The sequence below is a fragment of the Miscanthus floridulus genome, chromosome 6, assembly GCF_019320115.1.
Source record: "Miscanthus floridulus cultivar M001 chromosome 6, ASM1932011v1, whole genome shotgun sequence".
In the NCBI taxonomy this organism is placed as follows: domain Eukaryota; kingdom Viridiplantae; phylum Streptophyta; class Magnoliopsida; order Poales; family Poaceae; genus Miscanthus; species Miscanthus floridulus.
In genome coordinates this window covers 71078973-71096892 of record NC_089585.1, presented here as the reverse complement: position 1 = coordinate 71096892, position 17920 = coordinate 71078973, and positions in this window count along the sequence as shown.

Genomic DNA, 17920 nt, shown 5'->3' with positions numbered 1-17920 from the left:
CGCGCGCCTCGCGCTCCGCGCCAGGCGCGTCCACGCGGCGGGGGACGCGCGCGTGATGGCCGCCGCGGCCACGTTCGTCGCGCACCTCGCTCCCATCGCCGTCGCCCGGACCGGTGAGGGCTGCGCCACCACGCAGGCCGCGCTCGTCAGCCTACTCGGGTCCGCGCGGCGGCTCTGCGCGCCCCGGCCGCGTGCACGGCCTCACCGCGGCGCGTGGATGTGCAGGCCCTCTAGCGGCAGGTCTCCACGGAGCGCCGGAGCGACGCGGCCCGCCGGTACTTCGCCGTGGCCTGGGGCGCGCCGACTGAGGAGCAGCTGGACCGCCTCCTCGGAGACCGCAGCGAGGCTGCAGGGCGCGGCGCGTCGGAGGCGGGTTTGCCTGGTCGGCGGAATCGCGGCGCTGCTGCTCGCCGGCGATGACGAAGAACGAGACGGGCGAGGAGCCACCGTCCGCCTTGCTGGACCTGGAGCCCGTCGATGCCGTTCTGGAAGAGCAGGGTGAGGAAGCCGTGGTCAGAGTGCGAGGGCAGCCCCAGCCGCCCCTCGCTCCCGTCGCCGTCGCCCGGACCGGCCGCGGCGTAGGGCGGGTAGCTGTTAGCAACGGTGATCTGGAAGCAGGACTCGAGGCCCATGGCCTCGGAGACGCGGCCTCCGGCGAGGACCATGCTCTCGGAGATCGCCGTCGCCAGCGACAGCAACAGGGCTCGCGTCCTCGCGTACTCCGTCGCTAACTCCCTTAGCTTCGCTGGCTTCGCGGGGCAGTGGAGCTCTGGATGCGCCGCGGCGGTGCAGCCGGAGGAGGCGAGCGCAGGCGGAGGGGCGCGGCGGCGCTGGCGGAGAAGACGAAGACGCACGCGCCGCGGGCTGCGAGGCTAAAAGGTTGCCAGGTTGGGGAGGTGGGTCCCACTGTTAGCTGTTAGTAGCTGCTTTTATTCGGCTTGTGGGATAGTTACTATGTAAGCATGTAGCTAACAATTACCTAACATACTGTCTATAGCTGTTTGGATTCAAAACAGATAATTATTAAGCAGATAGTTACTATCCATATGAAACCAAATAGGGCATTGAGTGGTGCTAGATAGTAGTCATTTCTGCAAGTTCACGCAGTTTCTTGCGCATGACGAAGGTGATCGTCGTCTGAGGGCCTAATATCACAAATGTGGCAAATCCACTGAGTTGGTGTTTGGATACAGGGATATAGATGGTGGGATAGGGAAAGAGAAATGGATGAAGGACTAGGATTAAATAAGACGTAAAGAATGGATGGCTAAGATACAATGTTCTCTATCCCAATCTCTATCCTTATCCCTATCCAAACGAGCGGTAAAAATATACGAGCTTGTTAGGAGGCGAAGCTGTAAAATGTAAAATTAATGCAAGTTGAGTAAGCCAAGATTTGTATTAGCTGACAGTAGAGTCGACTTCGTTCCATTGAACTTCAAACGACTACGGCGAATTTGCTTTTACAGTGTATCAAGGTTCATTGATAAATTAATCGGATGGCTATATTGGTGTTAAGGCCCTATCTTAACACTTAATTAGATCACCATACCGATAAGGAGCTAGATCGCTCGATGTAGGGCCTAGCCGACTTTGACGTCGGCAGACGCCCAAGGAATGTCCGCACCTGGACATTGTGCCTCCATCGATGAGCGTGATACACAAGACACGTCACCGAAGGAGTCTCGCCGCGAGCGTGATACGCAAGACACGTTGCGCGAGATCTCTTAAGACCCGAAACTCCACACGCCTAGGAGGGGCCCGGTCGGGGCGTGCGGCGGCTATGGGCTGCTCTAGCCGGCCTAATCAATCTAGAGCGTCGTGGTCGTCGATCCTCCAGTCATGCAACACCGACGAAGAACGAGAAGAGATAGATAGGAAAAGAGGGTAAAGAGAGGTATTAGATGTGTTTTTTGACAATTGTGGGTTGGATCCTTCAATCAGCCGTGATCCTCTCATATATATAGAGGGGGTGGTCTTATCCCAATAGGAAACAATTCTGAATCAAAATCTTCAAGTTTCCTATTAAAAATCCCATCCAAATCCCGATCAAAACGAGTCCTAGTCAGTTTGAAACAAGCAAACTGGCATAGCCGGTTCCCAAGCCGGCTAGGCCGGTTTTCACGGGGCCTGGGCAGCCACAGGTGCAGGCAAACCGGGCTGGCTGGTTCGAACTGGTCGGTTCTGCTGCAGTCCGGTGCAGAAAATCATCTAAAAATTGTAATTAAATCATCCGGACTCTAAATGGGGCGAACCATATATGTTTTTTGATCAGCTCGACGAGGGGAACGCAATGGTGCAATCCAATCTTATATTTGAGTAACTTTTCCAAACTGGCCTGGCCAGTTCCAGCAGGGTCGGCATCTCCGAAATGTTGTTTCTTTGTCCGGGCTCCAAATGGGTTGATCCAAATATGTTTTATGGCTATAGAACCATGATGGCAGGGTCCATTATACACTTTGGCCACTTTTGGTTATCAACATATGCCGCCTGTTTTCAGGTGAGGTTTATGCGAACCTGAAAATATAAAATTTGCCAAATAGCAACGATGTCCAACTCATCGGCTATCCAGCATCTAAGGGCGATGTAGACATTGGCCATGTCATTCTAAGGGTGACATGAGTGTATCAGCCGTCACTTGAGCATTATTTTGACTTCTCTGTATAGATGACCATCATGCAATGCCTTTTGCAAAAGTAACTTGCAGCAACCAACACGAAGTGACAATCCTTTTGATGAATAACTCCCATAGCAACCTCGTTAAATATTTATCGATTTTGATGTTTGAATCACGTAGATATGCAATAATGGGAGTCCTTCAATCACTTGAATCGGCTTTAGCATCAATAGGGAGCAAATCAAGCCGATTCGGGGAAAAACTCAGGCAAACCGGCCAGGCCAGTTTCTGGAACCAGCCGGTCCAGTTCATCAGCCAGCACGCCCAGTAGAACCGGCCTGGCTGGTTTGGCAGCACCTAGAACAATGATGTGATGCGCCGGTTCCCTTTTAATGTGAAAATGTTGTCCACCGATGTCATGACCGGATGCCTGTTGAGCCAACTGCTTAATTTGCGATCCCCATGCCTCAAAATATGCCGAATTTAAAATCCAGCAAATTGCCTGATAACGTCAAGGCATGTGTCAAAATATGCAATAGGTGATCCTTCAAAACATTAAACACACCAGCAACTTGATGTACCATCAGTAGAGAACCACCAAAGGCTCTAACATGTTTTACCTTCATGGATTGCAATATTACCAACCCGAATAAGAAAACTTCACATTCAGCTCGAATTTTGGTGCAAATGTAATTTAATCGGCTTGATGTTTCAAACAACACCATTGTGGGAAATAATGATTATGCCAACACCTTGGCCTTCTTTGCAAGCCGATTAATCATATTGTCACATCCATGAGGTAAATTTAGAATGCATATATCATGCCCCCTAGGCCTTAAAGCCACCAAAGTAAATTCCGTGGAGGGTCTTCTCATAGCACGATGGCTTGTAGGGTCGAGATGGCGGACTAGAGGGGGGTGAATAGTCCTTTCTAAAAATGAATGCGCCAGCTAACTAAAACAAATGCGGAATTAAAACTATCGGTCTAGCCAAGACTACACCCCTCTATCTAAGTTCACAAGCACCTTATAAAGATCCTAATTAGGCAATAAGGTGCCGCGCTAGTGTAGGGTGAGATGGCGGGCTAGAGGGGGGGATGAATAGTCCTTTCTAAATTTAATCACGCCGGCTAACCGAAACAAATATGAAATTAAAACAATCGGTCTAGCCAAGACTACACCCCTCTATTGAAGTTCACAAGCACCTTATAAAGATCCTAATTAGGCAACAAACACCTAACCAATTCTAAAAGCAAAGTTATACAAACCTATGCCACTAGTACTTTAAGCAATGAGGGAGCTCCTACACATGCTAGTAAGCAAAAGCATAAAGCCACCTAAGCTCACTAGCAATGCTCAATAACAAGGCTACACAAGCCAAATTATAGAGCGCAAATTTCTTAGCTACACAAACTAAGCAATGTGACTAACAAGGTTACTCAAACTGAATTAGTCATGCAAGGGAGCTACTTCTATGCTACACAAGCAAGAAGGTAACTAGCAAGCTACACAAGCTAATTAATTACAAGAGCAACTACACAAGCACAATATAAATAAAGTAAATACAAGCTTGCGTAACGAGGATGCAAACCAACAGGAATACAAGGATGACACGATGATTTTTATCCCAAGGTTCACGTGCTTGCCAACACGCTAGTCCCCGTTGAGACAAGCTCCTAGGTTGCCATCAGTCCTCTTGCTAGTGGTGACCCGCAAGTCACACTCAAGTCACACTCTCCCATGTGAAGTGCTTACCACAAGCTCTAGCATTTGACCTGGCTAGACCACTTGTCGCTCTTCGCGTCTCGCTCTACTAGAGTTGCTCTTCGTGGCTCCCACGGGGTGAGCACAATCCCCCTCACAATCACTTCTCCAGAGCACCGTACAATCTTCTTTGCGTGCTTCAATGGAGACCACCACCAAGCCATCTAGGAGGTGGCAACCTCCAAGAGTAACAAGCACCACCTTCTTGCAACTCGATCACCTAGTGCCACTCGATGGAACCTCACGATGCAATCGCACTAGAATCGCTCACGCACTCGATCGGATGAACACTATCAAGCTCAAGTGAGTTTGTGGGCTCCCAAGCACACCTACATAAGCCACCAAGGCTCAAGGGTGCTCCACACTCGGCCAAAGGCCGACCAACACTTCTATTTATAGCCCCACGAGCTAAAATAGCTGTTACCCCTTCATTGGGCAGATTTCAGGATGACCGGACATGCAGGTCATGTGCACCGGATGTGTCTGGTCGCTGCGTCCAGTCACTGCTTGACCACCATGTGTCCCATTCAAACGAAGTATCCATTGCCGCACAATGGCCCTCTCTAACACGCCCTGAAGCGACGCATTAGACGCACTACAGCGAAGTGATCGGACGCAAGAGGGGCAACGTCCGGTCAAGTCCAGAGAGCTCCTAGAGCCGCTCAACTATGACCGAACGCATCTGGTCCTCTCTGGACCGGCACCCATGCCCCATGTCACCATGACCTGACGTTAAATAGTGATTGCTCAGCGTCCGATCACTGCTACAAGACAGAGTCTGGTCACCTTGGCAACTCTGCCCGCACCTGGCTAGAATTCCAAACACGTCCGGTATCGATATCGGACGCATCTGGTCACATCAGGAACACTACCACCTGAGTCAGATACTGGACGCGTCTGGTATTCATGTCAGACGCATCCAGTCACCCCGTGACCAACGCATTCAATTCCTTTTCTTCACCAACTTCTTCTCCTTTGTAAATATGCCAACACCACCAAGTGTACAATACCTTGTGCACGTGTGTTAACTTTTCACAAACATTTTCAAGGAGTTAACCACTCAACATGCCGCGCCACTCGATCATAGCAATGATGCAAAGTTAGATCACTCGAGTGGCACTGAATGACTGATATGCAAAGAAGTTTGCCCTCTTAATTGTATGGCCATCTATCCTAAACCTGGTCAAGCACTTCTCTACACAACCTATGACCGATGAAATAAAATGCCCTAGGTTGCACCTTTGCCTTGCGCATTCCATTCCAACTCCTTCATTGTTGATGCAATACATGCACCAACCAATCACCAAATGATATGATCCACTTCATATCATCACGTGACCATATTGGTTCATCGATCTTGACCTCACTTGCTTTTCACCATTGCCTCAGTCCATCAGTGCCAAGTCATCACTCAACTTGCCCTTCACACTTGCAACCAGTCCATCGAGCCAAGTCATGTCTTGATCTTCTCCACCTTGATCACATGACTCAATGTCATGTCTCATGTGCAATGAGCTCCTTCATCACATGTGTGAGCCTTGCAACATATCTAAGACATCTTCACCATCATGGCATATGTTGCTCACACACATGTACTTGTGGACTAATCACCTGTGTATCTCATATAAACACATATTAGTCCACCTAGGTTGTCACTCAATTACCAAAACCAAACAAGGACCTTTCAATCTCTTCCTTTTTGGTAATTGATGACAACTCTTCAAAGATATAGAAATTAAGCTCTTTTGGATTCATATTGCTTGCCCAAGCAATTTTACCATGTGTAAATGATTTTGGACAAGTACCACAAACCCGAATTGGTAGTATTAGCTCCCCCTCCATACGTGCTAGAGTATTTGGTTTGAAGCTCACACATATGCATAGATTGGAATTGTGGGAGAGTAATTAATACCAAATGATGCTAAGGTGTATAGAATAAACCTTTGAAGCGTGATACCAATTGGAGTTGCACCTTTAAGTTCATCCTTAGCATCATGGTTAGCTAGATATCACTTGGAAATAAAAGCACTAGGTACCTTATGAGATCAACATTAAAAGCAAGTTACTAGCATTACTTGAAAAGCATACCAAGTGTCTAGCTATCATCCTATGCATACTAGTTTTTATTTCATCAATCAAATTCTACAACTAGCATACACCACATAAGCATGCATATTGAATTTAAAAGCTTATACAATGCAAACAAGCATATGAATATGCACATATCAAATGCAATCAATCAAAGTTCATGAGCTTGCTCCCCCTACTTGTGTGCTTCTCTTGTCCAAGAATTTTGATCCTTTCACATCCTTCAATGTTGCTCCCCCTCTTTGTTTATGTCCATGTTGAAAGGTCCTTGTGTGGTTTTGGTAATTGAGTGACAACCTAGGTGGACTAATTATGTTTATATGAGATACACAGGTAATTAGTCCACAAGTACATGTGTATGAGCAACATATGCCGTGAAGGTGAAAATGGCTTGGAGATGTTGCAAAGCTCACACATGTGATGATGAAGGAGCTCATTGCAAATGAGACATGACATTGAGTCATGTGATCAAGGTGGAGAAGATCAAGACATGACTTGGCTTGATGGACTGGTTGCAAGCGTGAAGGGCAAGTTGGAGGCTTTGGAGCAATGGACCGCGTGGTGGTGAAGCTTGAGCAAGACTTGGCGCCGATGGACAAAAGCAACGGTGAAAAGCAAGTGAGGTCAAGATCGATGAACCAACAAGATCATGTGATGATATGAAGTGGATCATATCATTGTTGATTGTGTTGGTGCATGTGTTGCATCGACATTGGAGGAGATAGAATGGAATGCGTAAGGCAAAGGTATAACCTAGGGCATTTCATTTCACCGGTCATAGGTGTGTAGAGAAGTTGATGACCGGGTTTAGGATAGATGGCCGTACTATCAAGAGGGGCAAACTTATTTGCATATCGATCATCTAGTGCCACTCGAGTGATCTAACTTTGCATCATCGCTAGGATTGAGTGGCGTGGCAAGTTGAGTGGCTAATCCTTTGGAAAATGATTGTGAAAATGCTAACACACATACACATGGTGGTGTACACTTGGTGGTGTTGGCACATTTACAAAGGAGATGAAGTTGAAGTTGATGTGGATCAACTTGGCGATGTAACGGAGGCGAGAAGGGTTCGAAACTCCACTGGCGGAGTGTCCGCCCGTAGAGTGCGGATAGTCCAATGGTGCCACCGGCACCCTATTTAGAGAAGATAGGGTCTCACGGAGTGGACCGGACACTGGTCACATGGTGACCAGATGCTGGGGTCCTGCGTTCGGTCAGTGGCGGCCGAGAGCGTGCAGGCATCGGTCTTTGACCGGATGCTGGCTCTGGAAGTGACCGGATGCCGATAGGGTGCATCCGGTCAGGCTAACGTATGGTGATGTAGGCAACACAGAAGAGTTGGAGAAGGACCAGACGCTAACGCTGTGTCCGATCATGACCGACCGGACACGTCCGGTCGTGACTGGTACCTTACTGGAAACGACCGGACGCTGGGGTTACTGCGTTCGGTTAGTTTCAGCAGCTGCGTCCGGTCATCACTTGACCGTTGAGATCAGGTGACTAAGGTTGAATGGAGGCGACATGTGGCAAGCATCCATTGACTGGACGCTGAGGTCCTGTGTCCGGTCGATACGACCGGAGCATCCGGTCGTCCTGAATTTTGCCCAATGAAGGGGTAATGGCTAGTTTAACCCGTGGGGCTATAAATAGAAGGAGTCTCGGCCTTGGGCTAGGAGCTAAGCACACTAGAGCCTTGGTGGCTTGTGTAGTAGTGCTTGGGAGCCCTCCATCTCATATATGCTTGATAGTGATCATCCGATTGTGTGAGAGAACGATTCTAGTGCGATTGCATCATGAGGTTGCATCGAGTGGCACTAGGTGATCGAGTTGCAAGCCAGTGATGCTTGTTACTCTTGGAGGTTGCCACCTCCTAGATGGCTTGGTGGTGGTCTCCGTCGAAGCCTGCAAGAAGCTTGTGCGGTGCTCCGAAGAAGAGCTTTATGAGGGGCATTGTGCTCGCCCCGCGGGAGCCATGAAGAGCAACTCTAGTAAAGCGTGTCATTGAGCTACCCTCACTTTTGGGGTAGTTTCTTGCGATGCCCAACATGCGGGCTTGGCGGCCACCGAACCACCAAGTGAGCGGTCGACACAATAGGGACTAGCGTGTTGGCAAACATGTGAACCTCGGGAGAAAAATCACCGTGTCAACCTTGTTCTTTCCATTGGTTTGCATCCTCATTACACAAGCTTGTAATTACTTTTATATACATTATGCTTGTGTAGTTGCTCTTGTAATTAGTTAGCTTGTATAGCTTACTAGTTACCTTCTTGCTAGTGTAGCATAGAAGTAGCTCCCTTGCGTGGCTAATTTGGTTTGTGTAACCTTGTTAATCACATTGCTTAGTTTGTGTAGCTAAGTAATTGCGCTCCCTAATTTGGCATTGGTTGCCTTGTTATTGAGCATTGCTAGTAAGCTTAGATAGCTTTGTGCTTTTGCTTACTAGTTTGTATAGGAGCTCCCTTGTTCCTTAAAGTACTAGTGGCATAGGTTTGTATGACCTTGCTTCTAGAATTAGTTAGGTGAGCACTAGCTAGCCCGACACCTTTGTTGCTTAATTAGTATCTTTGGAAGGTGCTAGAGAACATAGATAGAGGGGCGTAGTCTTGGCTAGACTAATAGTTTTAATTCTGCACTTGTTTCGGTTAGCCAACGCGATTAAGTTTTAGAAAAGACTATTCATCCCCTCTAGTCTGCCATCTCGACCCTACACATGTCCAAACTCTACTTCTTTGTCTCAATCTTTCCCAAAGCTTTCATATCTTTGTACAATCTCTCCCCCTTTGGCATCAATTTCCATAAAATGTGTGCTTCTCATTGATGCAAAGTCTTGCTTTTGGGTAGATGGTTGAGGCTTGTATCTTGCATTTTTTATGGACATCAATTGATTATTGGAATGACACCACTTGTATAGCTTCTTGAGATACCACACATAGAATCTTTGATATTGATACCAATTGGTGGGACACCTACCCCTAAGTCATTTCATGGGTCATCCATTTGATAAACTTGAGCTCTTTCTAGTGAGGGATGCATTCTTCATTTGATGATCTCTTAAAGTTGAGGATCACTTGTGGAACCACCTTCTTGTATGGTTGATATCATGTGTAGAGATGTGATACCACACATATGATTGATTTGTCAATAAAAACTATTTCTTGAACATTTGCTATTATCATGACTACCATGTGTAGGATACCACTTGTATGTTGATCTAGACACTACTTGTGAATTCTTGATGGATTACTTGAGTCTAGATGCCACTTGAAACAATTCAAACTAGATATCCATTTGCATTGTTGTCCTGTGCTTGTACTCTTGGCATTATCATGAGCTTCTAATTTTGACTTGACTAAATTGATTTGCCTAAGCTTCCAAGTCCTATTTGAACCAATGACAAGCTTCTTTACACCTCTTGTAAGGGTTATCTTGCCAATGTTGCACTTGTCACTTGTTAGCAATCCAAATTAGATCAAGTACTTGCCTTCACTAGCTCATGAACAAATTCATATACTAACCACTAGATCAATTAATCATTCAAGCAATAGTGGTAGACTATGAATTTAAAACTTTCATTTGTTATGCATGATCCTATGAAGTATGAACTATATGCACTAACTGCATACTAGTAAGGAATGAGATGATCATGCACATTACAATGATACCTTTACTATCTTAGAGTACAGGATAGTCACTAGTTTCCAATTAAGTTCCGCAATAGCAATATGAAGTCCTATTTATAGCTTGGTGAAGACCAATCATCATAGATAGAGTCCATTCTTTACCCATATGAAATGAGAACCACTAATGATCAAGTGCACTTTCTTGTTGTGGTTGGCTTGCTTCATCTTTTGATTAATGCTTGCATGAGAGAACTATTTGGAATACTACTTGAATTGCCATGACTAGCTCTCTTTTGGGTGTTGCTTGCTTTTCTTGATCAACCCTTTTGATTGCTTTAGCTAAACATCTCAAATGTCCCTTGGGTCACCACTTCCATGTTAGAATTCCAAGTACCACACTTGGTTTACCTACACATAGGCGGCAAGCCCCTACACTAGGGAGAAGTGACCTCTCACCAAAGAACCATCCTTGATACTCACTTGAAATGACTTAATTGATTGATCCAAGTGATGAACTTAACTTAATGAGTAACCTTGATTCCTTCTTTTAGTCCTTTTCTTTCTACTTGTTTAAGTCCTTTTTTTCTAGCAAATAATTTTCAATAGTCACTAGAACTTAAACTTTAGCTTTATCTTGAGTTTGATCTTGATCTTCCAATTTGAGTACCAAATGTGTGCAAAGTACACTCCACAATCAAATGACCTTGTATTCTTTGCTTGTTATGCTTCTAGATCATCTCAAAAACAAATTTAGGTACCTCAAACACTTATAAACATATTCCCAACTTGAGGGTCTTTCAATCAAAGTGACTCCAAATAAATCCAATAATTATCACTTTTTTAGCAGATTCTGTACTCTTAAAAGAAAAATGCATATCTCCCAAAGTACAGATCCAAATACCAAGAAATTTGGTAGAGATGTGCTTCACTAAGTTATCTAGTAGCTATAAAAATTTGAGCTTCATTTGACTTCTAGATTGCTACCAGATTTCAATTCTTCGACCACTACTACATGCTGAAAACTGCTGCACTATAGCTAACAAGATCCACTCCAAAACCAAAGTATCTCTTATCCAATTCTCATGAAATTTGTACAGCATCTTATAACATAAGTCTAGAGCATGTACACCAATTTTTATGCCAATCCAATAAATTTGGATCACTCAGATTTTTAATATAGGACAGATTTTAATCACTTAAGCTATACTTTATCAAATGTGAATCAAACTTGAAATCAACTTGTTTGAATACTTTCACAAGACATAAATCCATTCAATCCACTTACTAAATGTCATCTTATGAACTTATCCAACACAAATCAATCCAAACTTGATTACTAAGCTATTTATCCATTCAAACATCTCATTGCAAGCAACATTGCATATTTATCCAATTCAATCGACTCATATGCACCCAAATGAAATAATCAACAAGAGATATACCTCGGTTAGCTCATGATCAATTAATTTGCAAGCTTCAACTCAAATTGTTGCAAGCCATCAAATATATATATCCAATAAATCATCCACAACTTGAATATGACACTTGTATGTTATAGCACTTTTGGACTTCACTAATTTTTGGCTTGGCATTGGGATAGGATTGCATTAAGCTTCAATACTTGGCTCAACATATGATGATCAATGTGAAATCAATTGAATCAAGCCTCCAATGCCGATGATACCTACAAACAATCATCCATTTTTTGATGGTACCCAAACAAGTTTGGGTCCTCTCAAGTTAGGAGCAACATACTTAGGCATAGCCTTAGTATGAGTAGCAGGATATTTTGCAATTGCAACCAATGAGGTACCATTGTCATCCTTTCTAAGCATATTATTATTAATAATTAAAATAGGCTTAGAAATGTTACCTAGGGGACATGAATTAGCCATGTGTCCCCTTTCCTGGCATGAGTAGCACTTTCTCTTTGCTTGAGCCTTTTCTTCCTTGCTCATGTTGTGCTTCTCATTGCCTTGCTTCTCCTTGTTTGCTTGAGCCTTCTTCTCAAGCTTGTTTGGGCAACTCGAAGCTAGGTGACCCAATATATCACAACTATAACACCTTATGTGAGCAATCTTCTTCATTTTCTCTTCTTTGTTCTTGCTCATTTGCTTTGCATCTTGATTCATCCTTGGACGCATTGCTCTTTCTCTTGCTTTTCACCCCTTCTAGTTTTCTTCTTATTTATCATCAAATCACCGCCATCTTCATGGTTGATCTTGATTTGAGATTGGGGCTTCTTTTCTTTCTCATCTTGTGGCTCTAGTTGAGGCTTCACTTGTTGCTTCACCAATTGCTTGGTTGGGCATATAGAGGTGAGATGACCCCATGTGCGACACTTGAAGCATTTTACATGCTTGAGCCTCGCTTCTTCTTTCATCTCCTTGAGCTTCTCTTTGTTTGGGAAAGTATTTGCAAGATGTCCCACTTCATGACACCGGTAGCACATGGTATGAGAGAGCTTTCTTTGTTGTAGCTTCTTCATCTTTCTTTCTCTCTTTCTTTCGTCCTTTGTCATCTTCTTCTTGAAGCCAAGTCCACACTTGTCACCATAGTTTCTTTGAGTCTTCAACATGTGCTCAAAAGTGACTTTTGAGTTGTAGCACCTCTCTAACTTGTTGCTCAAATTCTTCACTTTATTTTTGAGCTCATTGTTCTCCTTCAAAAGGTTAGTTTCATAAGACATAGAAGTAGAACAAGCATCTATATGTTAAGAGCATGGTATATCTAATAAATCATCACAAGAGGTGGATACATGCTTCTTGCCTACATCACAAGGGTTAGCAACAATATGTGATTGATCAATTGACCCATGTGACGAGCTCTCACTAATTTTAGTTTTTCCATTGGAAAGCTCCTTAGTGAGAAAAGCATGGTCTTGTACCAAGTTATAATGAGCAACACTAAGTTCCTCATGAGCCAATTTTAGCTCCTCATGTGAACAAGTAGTAACATAAAGTAGATGCTTTTGTTGTTCACATGTGTTCTTTAGAAAAGAGTTTTCATTTTTCAATTTTTTGGTTTTAGCCATCTCTTTTTCTAAAGCATTGATCATGCAACCATATCTATCTAGAAGCTCCTCATATGAATCAAGATCAATCACATTTGCATTAGATACCTTAGTGTCACCTTGTGACATGAAGCAATGTGATGTAGTTGGAGAGCTTGAAGAAACATCACTCTCATAGCCCGAACATGATCCATCATTATCACCATCAAGTGTGCATGGAGTAGCATCACCATTAGCATCACTTGTGGCATCATCATGAATCTTGTTAAGTGATCTTGTGGTATGATCATCATCATCATCACTTGACCATAAGGTTGAGCAATCTTCCACAATTATCGAATTGTGGCTATGCTCAATATCCTCATGTGCCTCCTTAGGCTCAACATCATCATCGAAGACCATCCCATACTTCTCATTGAGATAACTCCAAATCTCATGAGCGGTCTTCATGTCAATGATCTCACCAAATATGCTATCATCCAAAGATCTATACATGATGTCAATAGCTTGGGTGTCGAGATCTAGGCATTCTCTTGTGCTTGAGTTAGATTATTTTCATCCAACACATGAGAAAAGCCTATATCTACCATCCACTACATTTAAGGGCAAACAAACTTAAAATTGCATGTCATCCAATTTTTTCACCGTGCAAAGTGTGTGCCATAAAAAATGTGTGGACACTCAACATCTAGCCCGTAAGTCGCCATTCTCTTGGGTTGATGAAGACCACAAATGAGAGACTTGGCTCTGATACCATGTGTAGGGTGAGATGGTGGACTAGAGGGGGGGGGGTGAATAGTCCTTTCTAAATTTAATCGCACCGGCTAACCAAAACAAATACGAAATTAAAACAATCGGTCTAGCCAAGACTACACCCATCTATCAAAGTTCACAAGCACCTTATAAAAATCCTAATTAGGCAACAAAGGTGCCAGACAAGCTAGAGCTCACCTAACCAATTCTAGAAGCAAGGTCACATAAACCTATGCCACTAGTACTTCAAGCAACGAGGGAGCTCCTACACATGCTAGTAAGTAAAATCACAAAGCCACCTAAGCTCACTAGCAATGCTTAATAACAAGGCTACACAAGCCAAATTATAGAGCGCCAATTTCTTAGCTACACAAACTAAGCAATGTGACTAACAAGGTTACTCAAACTGAATTAGTCACACAAGGGAGCTACTTCTATGCTACACAAGCAAGAAGGTAACTAGCAAGCTACACAAGCTATCTAATTACAAGAGCAACTACACAAGCACAATGTAAATGAAGTAAATACAAGCTTGTGTAACGAGGATGCAAACCAGCAGGAATACAAGGATGACATGATGATTTTTATCCCGAGGTTCACGTGTTTGCCAACACGCTAGTCCCCATTGAGACAAGCTCCAAGGTTGCCGTCGGTCCTCTTGCTAGTGGTGACCCGCAAGTCACACTCTCCCATGTGGAGTGCTTACCACAAGTTCTAGCACTTGACTCGGTCGGACCACTTGTCGCCCTTCATGTCTCGCTCTACTAGAGTTGCTCTTCGCGGCTCCCGTAGGGTGAGCACAATCCCCCGCACAATCACTTCCTTGGAGCACCGCACAATCTTCTTTGTGTGCTTCAACGGAGACCACCACCAAGCCATCTAGGAGGTGGCAACCTCCAAGAGTAACAAGCACCACCGGCTTGCAACTCGATCACATAGTGCCACTCGATGTAACCTCATGATGCAATCGCACTAGAATCGCTCACTCACTCGATCGGATGAACAGTATCAAGCTCAAGTGAGTTGGAGGGCTCCCAAGCACACCTACACAAGCCACCAAGGCTCAAGGGTGCTCCACACTCGGCCAAAGGCCAACCAACACTTCTATTTATAGCCCCATGGGCTAAAATAGATGTTACCCCTTCACTGGGCAGTTTTTGGGACGATCGGACAGGTAGGTCATGTGCACCGGACGTGTTCGGTCACTGTGTCCGGTCACTGCTTGACCGCAACGTGTCCCATTCAAATGAAGTAGCCATTGCCGCCCAACAGCCCTCTCTGAATGCTCTGATGCGACGCATCAGACGCACTACAGCAAAGTGATCAGACGCATGAGGGGCAGCATCCGGTCGAGTCCAAAGAGCTCCCAGAGCTGCTCAAGTATGACCGGATGCGTCCGGTGTGGCCGACTGGACGCGCCCATGCATCCGGTCCTCTCTAGACCAGCACCCATGCCCCACATCACCATGACCTGATGCTAAACAGTGATTGCTCAGCGTCCGGTCACTGCTACGAGCTAGAGTCCGTTCACCTTGGCAACTCTGCCCACACCTGGCCAGAATACTAGGCATGTCCAGTATCGATATCGGACATGTCCGGTCACATTGGGAACACCGCCGCCTGAGTCAGATACCGAACGCGTCCGATATTCATGTCGGACGCGTCCGGTCACCCCGTGACCAGCGCATTCAACTCCTTTTCTTCACCAACTTCTTCTCCTTTGCAAATGTGCCAACACGACCAAGTGTACAACACCTTGTGCACATGTGTTAGCTTTTCACAAACATTTTCATGGAGTTAACCACTCAACTTGCCGCGTCACTCGATCCTAGCAATGATGCAAAGTTAGATCACTCAAGTGGCACTGGATGATCGATATGCAAACAAGTTTGCCCCTCTTGATAGTACGACCATATATCCTAAACTCAGTCAAGCACTTCTCTACACAACCTATGACCGGTGAAATGAAATGCCCTAGGTTACACCTTTGCCTTGCGCATTCCATTCCAACTCCTCCATTGTTGATGCAACACATGCACCAACCAATCACCAAATGATATGATCCACTTCATATCATCATGTGACCATATTGGTTCATCGATCTTGACCTCACTTGCTTTTCACCGTTGCCTCAGTCCATCGGCGCCAAGTCATCACTCAACTTGCCCTTCACACTTGCAACCGGTCCGTCGAGCAAAGTCATGTCTTGATCTTCTCCACCTTGATCACATGACTCAATGTCATGTCTCATATGCAATGAGCTCCTTCATCACATGTGTGAGCCTTGCAACTTATCCAAGCCATCTTCACCATCATGGCATATGTTGCTCACACACATGTACTTGTGGACTAATCACATGTGTATCTCACATAAACACATATTAGTCCACCTAGGTTGTCACTCAATTACCAAAACCAAACAAGGACCTTTCAATCTCCCCTTTTTTGGTAATTAATGGCAACTCTACAAAGATATGGAAATAAGCTCTTTTGGATTCATGTTGCTTGCCCAAGCAATTTTACCATGTGTAAATGATTTTGGATAAGTACCACAAACCCAAATTGGTAGTATTAGCTCCCCCTCCATACGTGCTAGAGTATTTGGTTTGAAGCTCACACATATGCATAGATTGGAATTGTGGGAGAGTAATTACTACCAAATGATGCTAAGGTGTATAGAGTAAACCTTTGAAGCATGATACTAATTGGAGTTGCACCTTTAAGTTCATCCTTAGCACCATGGTTAGCTAGATATCACTTGGAAATAAAAGCACTAGATACCTCATGAGATCAACATTAAAAGCAAGGTACTAGCATTACTTGAAAAGCATACCAAGTGTCTAGCTATCATACTATGCATGTTAGTTTTCATTTCATCAATCAAATTCTACACCTAGCATACACCACACAAGCATGCATATTGAATTTAAAAGCTTATGCAATGCATGCAAGCACATGAATATGCACATATCAAATGCAATCAATCAAAGTTCATGAGCTTGCTCCCCCTACTTGTGTGCTTCTCTTGTCCAAGAATTTTGATCCTTTCACATCCTTCAATGTTGCTCCCCCTCTTTGTTTGTCCATATCCAAACTCTACTTCTTTGTCTCAATCTTTCCCAAAGATTTCATATCTTTTTACAATCTCTCCCCCTTTGGCATCAATTTCCATAAAAGGTGTGCTTCTCATTGATGCAAAGGCTTGCTTTTGGGTAGATGGTTGAGGCTTGTATCTTGCATTTTTTATGGACATCACTTGATTATTGGAATGACACCACTTGTATAGCTTCTTGAGATACCACACATAGAATCTTTGACCTTGATACCAATTGGTGGAACACCTTCCCCTAAGTCATTTCATGGGTCATCCATTTGATAAACTTGAGCTCTTTCTAGTGAGGGATGCATTCTTCATTTGATGATCTCTTAAAGTTGAGGATCACTTGTGGAACCACCTTCTTGTATGGTTGATATCATGTGTAGAGATGTGATACCACACATATGATTGATTTGTCAATAAAAGTATTTCTTGAACATTTGCTATTATCATGACTACCATGTGTAGGATATCACTTGTAAGTTGATCTAGACACCACTGTTGGATTCTTGATGGAATACTTGAGTCTAGATGCCACTTGAAACAATTCAAACTAGATATCCATTTGCATTGTTGTCTTGTGCTTGTACTCTTATCATTACCATGAGCTTCTAATTTTGACTTGACTAAATTGATTTGCCTAAGCATCCAAGTCTGGTTTGAACCAATGACAAGCTTCTTCACACCTCTTGTAAGGGTTATCTTGCCAATGTTGCACTTGTCACTTGTTAGCAATCCAAATTAAATCAAGTACTTGGGTTCACTAGATCATTAACAAATTCATATACTAACCACTAGATCAATTAATCATTCAAGCATTAGTGGTAGGCTATGAATTTAAAACTTTAATTTGTTATGCATGATCCTATGAAGTATGAACTATATGCACTAATCGCATACTCAATAACAAGGCTACAATGGACCTAAGCTCACTAGCAATGCTCAATAATAAGGCTATACAAGCC